Source organism: Gorilla gorilla, chromosome 2 (assembly GCF_029281585.2).
Source record: "Gorilla gorilla gorilla isolate KB3781 chromosome 2, NHGRI_mGorGor1-v2.1_pri, whole genome shotgun sequence".
Classification (NCBI taxonomy): Eukaryota; Metazoa; Chordata; class Mammalia; order Primates; family Hominidae; genus Gorilla; species Gorilla gorilla.
In genome coordinates this window covers 93,464,169-93,473,210 of record NC_086017.1, presented here as the reverse complement: position 1 = coordinate 93,473,210, position 9,042 = coordinate 93,464,169, and the positions used below count along the sequence as shown (strand labels likewise).

The following is a 9,042-nucleotide window of genomic DNA, read 5'->3' as shown; positions in this document are numbered from 1 at the left end:
GTGTGTGTGTGTGTGTGTGTGTGTGTGTGTGTAGAGAGAGAGAGAAATATATTTTAAGGAACTGGTTATTTAAAACAAAGAAAGGAGGCTTATGGAGGTTGACATGTCCAAAATTGGCCAGATAGGTTGACAGGCTGGAGACTCAGGGAAGGGCTGATGTTGTAATTCAAGCCTGAATTCTTTCTTACTCTGGGATAGGGCAGTCATTGGTCCTATTAAGGCCTTTAACTAATTGGATGAGTTTCAGCAACATTATGGAGGACAAACTACTTTACTTTAAATCCACTGATTTAAAGTTAATTTAAAAACAAAAAACAAACAAACAAACAAAAAAAACAAAAAACCCTTACAGAAACATCTAGAATAATGTTTGACCAAATAAATATCTGGGCACTATGACCCAGACTAATTGGCACATAAAATTGACCATCATGTTCAGAAAGTGAGGAGATTTAGGGTAAGGATACTATAAATATAAATGATGACCAACCAACTAAATTAGAATAATTAAATGTTATTTATTCACACCTTGCTATAGTAAAAGAGCCTCTGTCGCTCAAATTTTGGCAAAGAATCAAAGGCAGACAGAAGACAGGGAAAGATTTACAGTGGAAAAAATGCAAGGCTTCAAGTATTACCTGATTGGAGGCGGTGGGCATGGGGAGGTCTAGGCGGGTTAATGAGAAGCAGGCATTCTGTGCGATTGATTAGGGATGTATGTTTGGCTTTTCTTCTTGGTCCTAAGTTGGAAGCAGAATAAAAATTACATAAACTGTCAGTTATTAAGTCGTGACCATTTGGGGCTGTTTGCTATGAAATTTATTGTTTTGTTTCCTGGATCATTACTGGAGACAGGAGTCTGAATTGTTACAAGTCTGATTTACAGCAGACTGGCTTCCTGGGCTGTTTATTATAAGGAGATGTTTTCCTAGACAGGTTGCTGCTGGGTGTCAGTCAGTGTTCTATTTTTATATTTGGTCTGGCCATTGTTTATTTGCATATACAGTCTCCCAATATAGATAATATACTATCTAATAAAGAAATCAACTACATAGTATATAAGAAGGTGATAAATATTGCATGGAAATTCTAGAATAATATATAAAATACTAGGAGTAAAAAATGGGGAAGGTGTGAGAAAGATTACAGTATTAAATTGTTAAGAGCAAGTTCATTTACAAGGTGAGATTTAAGTAAAAACTTGAAAAGGATGAAAAGATTAGCCAAGCAAAGATCTAAGGAAAGATAGCCCTAAGCATATTAATAGTTAATGTTAAGCCCTTAATATGGGCTAATACATGATGTTTACAATATATTTGAAATAATTACAATGCCTCTCCCCTATTATCTTGAACTCACCCTCTTTGACATATTTTTCACAATTAGTTATACTTTGAATCATTCATTATCCTAAAAAGAAGATATTAGAAGTTAAAATAAAAATACAAAAATAGAGAGTGACAGAAATAACCAGAACAGAAGTAAAGTCTGTAACCAGAGATCACTGGCTTGTAGTCAAATAAGGCTTATCTTTGGAATCTAGATTCTAACTTGGAATTTAAAAAAAAGGAGACAGAGACTTTTTGGATATTTTGGATATCTCTTACATCATGAGAGTAAGGCAGGTGATGGCATCCAGGCCAGACAAATATATTATGATAAAGTCCTTAACATGGGCATTTTGATCTGAGTTTTGAAACTAAACAGATGTTGTATGCTTAACCTTTAACATACAATTTTATAACCTTTGGTCCATGTACACCATAACAGATTGAGGCTGTAAAAGAATCTAGAATGTGAAATTGGAGAGGACAATTTTGAGGAGACTTTGGGAGGGGTCTTCAAATTTCTATGAATCTAAATATGGTTCAGCTTCCTAAGGGGCGGGGATTCTTTTCTACTCCTTAGCTCTAGTCTAGTGAAGGGTGCTTCAAGAAGCTTACTCAGAGGACTTCAGAAATGTTCTCTGGAATCTAAGTTCAATCCATGATGTCTGGGGGAAATCACAGCAAAGTTGAATTGCTTTCCATTAAAGAAAGAACTACCTTCATATTACAAGATAATGGGCTAGAGAATGTGTGAGTTTTTAATGTAGAACAGATGTGGACCACACAAAACAGGGAGTTGGTCTGAGCTCTCTTAAATCCAATCCAGGAGGTAATTGGACTATTGTGAAGAGATCATACAAGTTTGAATAAGAGAAAGGGTGAGATTTAAACATTTCCCCAGCTTGCAAGAATGCTGGTTGAGGAAAGATATCCCTTTCCTAATACCATTTATCCTTACTGTGTTTCAATAAATGAGTAATAGCAGTTAAAAACAAGGACAGGGAAGAAAGTCTGTCTTTCCACGTCTATCTTCCTTGTGCCCCACATCTCAAATGCCAAAAGCTGGTAAACTGCTTTGGCCATCAAAAAAAAGAAAATATTATGTTTGCTATTTAAGGCTAATGCAAAATTTTCTGTTACCTATGATTTATCAGAAATCTCATGGAAAGTGAACAAATGTTTAGCCACAGGAAGGTTAATGCACTTTCTATTGAATAAATTTTAAAGGATTAGTAGGAAATAAACAAACTAACAAAAATGGCTCCTATTTGGCTAGAACCCATAGGTTGTGCTCATTCCCTTTACTAGCTGTATTTTTGCTGTACTACATAACTTGCATGTTTGACTACCTCAGGGTGAATGGCTTAGAACTAGTATCTCCATAAGTAAAGTCTGTGGGCTGAAATTTCTGTAACACATAGATAACTTCAGTTTAGGCTTTATATCTGCTAAGAATAGTGAAACAGTTTGGGTTCTGGACTGGTCAGCTCCTAAAATAATCCCTGAATAATCATTGCCTCCTTGTATTCACTTGACATCCTGTGCATTCTTCTAACCCAGAATAGGGCTTACAGTAAATATTACCCAAAAGGCTATCATGGGAATGATTGCATTTGACTTCCAATGATAGGTCATAAGACATTTCAGCTTCCACTTTGTCATCTTTTGGATCACTTGTTCTAGAGAAAATGAGCCCCTATGTCAACAGGCCCAACATGGAGACATTGACATAGTGAGAAACTGAGGTTTTGTGCCAATAACCAGCTCAGCTTGCCAGGCATGTGTGGATTAGAAGTGAATTTCTGGCCTGGTGCAGTAGCTCATGCCTGTAATCCCAGAACTTTGGGAGGCTGAGGTGGGGGGATCATCTGAAGTCAGGAGTTCAAGACCAGCCTGGCCAACATGGTGAAACCCCATCTCTACTAAAAAATACAAAAATTAGCCAAGCGTGGTGACACACATCTGTAGTCTCAGCTATTCTTGAGGCTTGAGGCAGGAGAACTGCTTGAGCCCGGGTGACAGAGGTTGCAGTGAGCCAAGATGGTGCCACTGTATTCCAGCCTGGGCAATAAAGCAAGATTCTGTCTCAAAAAAAAAAAAAGAAAGAAAGAAAGAAATTGAATTTATCAACCCAGGCAAGCCATCAGATGAATGTACTCTGACTTGTTACCATTTAAGAAACCAAGGCCCACGACCATTCAGCTAAGACACTTGTGTGTCCATGACCCTTAGAAACTGAGATATTTATTGCTGCTGTTTTAAGCCAATAACTTTTTGAGTAATTTAGTATATAGCTGTAGAAAATAAGACAAGTTCTAATCTTATCCATAGCACTCTTAAGGTTGTCCACCCAAAGATGGATTTCCATTTATGGATGAGAGAGTAGTGTATTTCAACTCCCTCCTTTATGCAAATAACCACCTCCAGCTCCTTCCCTCACATAAAGCCTATATTCTCAAGCTCTATCTCTGCATGGGCTTTAAAAATGTCATTCCCATGATCAAGAACTCCTAGAAATGTGCACTTGCAAAGTTCTGTTTTTACATTTGGAATACAATAATTTTCCATTTTTGTGAAAACCAATATTCTAGCATCTTAGGAAGGGAGGCTATTTTTTATCAGAATATTACAAGAATCTTTAATTTTCTCATCAAGCCAAAGTTAAGAAGAAGACTAAAACTGTTTATGCATCACCCCTTGGTTAATGCAAGTATTCCAAGTCTGAATATCCATCTTTTTAGTGACAAAGTAACCTCAGGCAAACGTCACACATAATATTTCAGCCAGGCTAGCATTATCACCCCCTAAACGCTATTTTCCTAAAATTACTTTTTCATTTCAAAAATTAAGATTCTGAGCCTGTCAGTCCTCTGATTCTACTGGGGAGTATTAGAAAAAATGTTTGCAGAATAAATAACTTCATTAAAATAAATGATTTTTTAAAATGCAGGTTCATGGGCTCCCATTTGAATCTATCAAGTTGAGTCATTACATTTTCTAAATCAACATCAGTGGAGTTTTAACTTAAATGTTAATACATTCTGGTAGTGTAGCTTAGAGAATCTGACTCAATGCAACTGAGGTAAAACCTGGAAATCTGCATTTTAACAATCGAAAGAGAGAATTCTGATAAAAGTGGAACTAGTGACCACCATTTAAGAAATATTGTGAATGTTCTCTCCTTGTTTATTGTTTTTTTCCACTTCTTACCACTGATTCTTTAAAAGCATTTTATTTATCTTTTGAATTTTTTTGTGCTTAGTGTTTAGTTTTTTTTTTTTTTTCTTGTTTGTTTGACTAGCTTTTATATGGCCTCCATAGTTGTGGTAAAAGGGTAAAAGGTACTATGGTCACGAAGAGTGAGTAGAAAGAGAAGAAGCAGCAGCAGCAATGATTTATGGGTGGAGGCATCAGTAAATCAGGTTTTCATAAGTCAGAGACAGCTACATAAAGTTTCTGTGAAGATGCAATTAAAATGAGTATAAAACATCAATGTGAACTATTCTAGGATAAATGGTAATACACACAGTAGCAGATATTCATACTTGTCTCTAGTTAACTGCCCGATGCTAACTGTATTATTAATATTAACATTTAAAGAAACTGATAGCAGGATCGGGAGACTTGGGACTGTTTCAAGTAAAGATAAAGATTTTTGATTGAGGTTTGAAGTTAGAAATATCTTTTCAATTTATAAAAGCAGTTATGCCTTCTAGTACACAAGAGGGTATATCAAGTTTACTGTAAAAAAGTTATGTATTTGATAGGCAACTGAAAGTACAGCCCAGCTAATTTGATGTGATGCTCTTAAAGAGCTATGCACACTAGTTTTTTTTTTTTTTTCCTTGTCCTGTTAATGTAATTTGACTTCTGGTCACGATAAAGAGAGAAGAAGATTTAAATTCAGAGTAAGACAATGATTAATGCCTCTTTCCAGAGAAACATCCAAAATATTAATACATGAATACACACACAGATATACACATTTTATATTTTGTGAATATTTTGATGTATTTGTTACTTTTGTATAAAATATAATAAAGTTGTTAATAATATTATATTAATATGGAGTAGTCTGCTTATTCATGAATACATTGAGATGCAAATAATTATTAATAAAAGTAGATTTTTCTTTCCATATTATACTGAAAATAAAATAGGATTTGGAATGTAGTGTTGTCATTCAAAGATTGCACAATTATAGTTTTAGCTATCTTTGGGAAACACAGAAAATTTCTGACTTTTCATACTAGTTTGTGACTTTGCTGAAGTGAGGTAAAAAAAAATTAATTACTTGTGTTTCAAAGCTGGTGTACAAGAGAAAACCACATAGGAAGAGAATGAGCCTATTCTACAGGGTGTATCACCATCTCAAACCACTCTCTTTTGGCCTCTATTAATTATGAAGTATACATTACATGGGGGTAATGAGCTTGGATATTCTCAAAGGTTTTACTAACATATCTTGGTTAATAGCTCCTCCATTCTGTTAGAATCTGCTGAGACTCAGTTTCCTGGGTTAATCTGAATATTAATAAGATCCTATTTCAGAATACTCACTTGAGGTGGAAAATATTACATATAATATACATCATATATAATATATTATATACATAATATATAATACATAATATATATAATACATTATATATAATATATTATATAATATATATAATATATAATATATAATATATATAATATATAATATATAATATATATAATATATAATATATATAATATATAATATATAATATATATAATATATAATATATATAATATATAATATATATAATATATAATATATAATATATAATATATATAATATATAATATATATAATATATATGAAATACCTATAATGTCTAATTGCTTTATAAATTCTTGTAATAATACTATGATTTAGGAGCATTATAATTTTAATGATTCATCAGTGATTCAATGCAAAATGTGCTCATATTTTCAATTTTTTAACAAACTATAAACAACTGTTGATTCCAAGCAATAAAAACATTCTAATTAATTAAAATGTTCTTATAAAGTAACAATAAAAGGTGAGAAATTAAATTAGATAAAATAAGATAGTTATTAATAAACTATAATTATTATTAACTATCAAATATGATATTTAATAAAATAGTTATTTTGCTAAAGCTAAAATCAAAATGTTCTAAACATAAATAATATCTTTTAGAAGCCATTCTTTTTTCATATAAACTTTGATTTAAGATGCCAAAAGCCAAAGTGCCTCAATTATCTTAGAAATTAAAACATGTAAAATTTTATAGGAAAATTTGAAAAATTGAAGATTTAGTTACATATATGATTATATCTCAGAATAGCAAGACTTTTCAGTATATTTTTTGCCTTTCATTTTTTTTAAGAACTTGTTATTAATCTGAAATGTTATATTCAGATTAGTGTATATCAATAACTTCCTTAGTAGACACTGAAGTATCAACTATGGGTCAAATGTTAAACAGATAATGAAGATACTATGAAAAAGCTTATTAAATACACTTGGATGAAAAAGATAAAAATTCATAATAAAACAGAACTTACCAAATGAACACAAGAATAAACACAAATCCACTATAGTCCATACCCAATAAGCAAAATAAACTTTCAGTTGAAAACCTTCCCACAAAAAAATCTCTAGGCCCACATGGTTTTGTTGGTTGAATTCAGCCATTCATTTAAGAGAAAAAAAAATTGTAGTAGTTTTTAATAACTCTTCCATGTATTACAATTTTTCAACTATTTTATGAGACCCATATAATCTTGATACCAAAACTCTAATAAAGGTACACAATAAAAAGATGATAACAGGACCATTTCTCTCACAAATATAGAATCTGAAATTTAAAACATAATAAAGAATCAAATACATAAAATTACGAGATATTCAATACTTCATAAACAAGTATGACTTAACTGAGTAATGCAATCTTATTTCAATAAAAACAACAAAATAAATATACACATTAATACAATCAAAGAAAAAATATGACTACTGATATGAGAGAATCATTCTATAAAACTCAACATAAATTTAATTACCAAAATAATATTTAGTTGATCCTTGAACAACACAAACTTGAACTGCACAAGTCCCATTATACATAAGTTTTCTTCCATCTCTGCCACCTTTGATATAGGAGGACCAATCCCCTTCTGTTCCTCTTCTGCTCAGCCTACTTAACATGAAGACAATGAGGATGTACACTATTTATTTTTGTTTTTGTGGTACTTGCTTTTGGGTTCTTGGTCATGAAGTCTCTGCCTAAGCCAATGTCTATAGGGGTTTTTCTGATGTTATCTTCTAGAATTTTTATGGATTTAGATCTTAGATTTAAGTCTTTGATCCATCTTGAGTAGATTTTTGGTAAGGTGGGAGATGAGGATCCAGTTTCATTCTTCTACATGTGGCTTGCCAATTATGCCAGCACCCACTTTATGGTATTGTTTCCTTCATTGAAGATCCTTTGGCTAAATTTGGCTTTATTTCTTGGTTATCCTTTCTGTTCCATTGGTCTATGTGCCAATTTATATACCAGTACCATGCTGTTTTGGTAACTATAGCCTTGCAGTATATTTGAAGTTGGGTAATGCAATTCCTCCAGATTTGTTCTGGCTTAGTCTGGCTTTGGCTATGAGGGTTCTTTTTTTTTATGTTCCATATGAATTTTAAGACTGTTTTTTTCTATGTCTGTAAAGAGTGATGATGGTAGTTTTATGGGAATTGCGTTGAATCTTTAGATTGTTTTTGACAGTGTGGTCATTTTCACAATATTGATTCTACCCATCCATGGGCATGGGATGTGTTTCCACTTGTTTGTGTCATCGATTATTTTTTTCAGCAATGTTTTGTAGTTTTCTTCCTTGCTTGGGTATATTCCTAAGTATTTTATTTTATTTTTTGCAGCTGTTGTAAAGGGAATGACTTCTTGATTTGATTCTGAGCTTGATTGTTGTTGATGTATAGCAGTGCTACTGATTTGTGTACATTGATTTTGTATCCTGAAACTTTACTGAATTTATTTATCAGATTTAGGAGCCTTTGGGAGGACTCTTTAGGATTTTTCTCAGTATGATCTTATCATTAGTAAACAGTGACAATTTAACTTCCTCTTTGCCAATTTGGATGCCCTTTATTTCTTTCCCTTATGTGACTGCTATTGCTAGGCCTTCCAGGTCTATGTTGAATAGGTGTAGTGAAACAGGGCATACTTGTTTTCTTCCATTTTTCAGGTGTAACGCTTTCAACTTATCTTCATTCAGCATAATGTTGGCCATGGGTTTGCCATGAATGGCTTTTATTAACCTTGAGGTAAGTTCTTTCAATGCCAATTTTGCTGGATGTTTTAATCATAAAGGGATGCTGGATTTCACTAAATGCTTTTTCTGCATCTATTGAGATGATCATATGGTTTTTGTTTTTAATTGTTTATCTAATGTATTACATTTATTGACTTGCATATGTTAAACCAACCCTGCATCCCTGATACGAAACTCACTCGATCCTGGCATATTATCTTTTTTATATGCTGTTGTTTATGAATTTTATTTTTCTTTTTGAAGAACCAGCTTTTTGTTTCATTTATATTTTGTATTATTTTGTTTCAATTTCATTTAGTTCTACTCTGATTTTTGTTATTTCTTTTCTTCTGCTGGGTTTGGGTTTGGTTTGTTCTTGTTTCTCTAGTTCCTTGAGGTGT

At 32.5% G+C, this 9,042-nt stretch overlaps 1 long non-coding RNA gene across 1 annotated transcript in view; it reads right to left on the bottom strand.

Annotated features, from left to right (window-relative positions):
• Window positions 1–647: 647 nt before the first annotated feature.
• The window catches only part of LOC129532428 (uncharacterized), a 67,169-nt gene continuing 58,774 nt past the window's right edge, over window positions 648–9,042 (bottom strand). Inside the window, exon 3 of the long non-coding RNA XR_008678158.2 lies at window positions 648–740. This is a non-coding gene — a long non-coding RNA (uncharacterized lncRNA). The remainder of the gene's footprint in view (window positions 741–9,042) is intronic.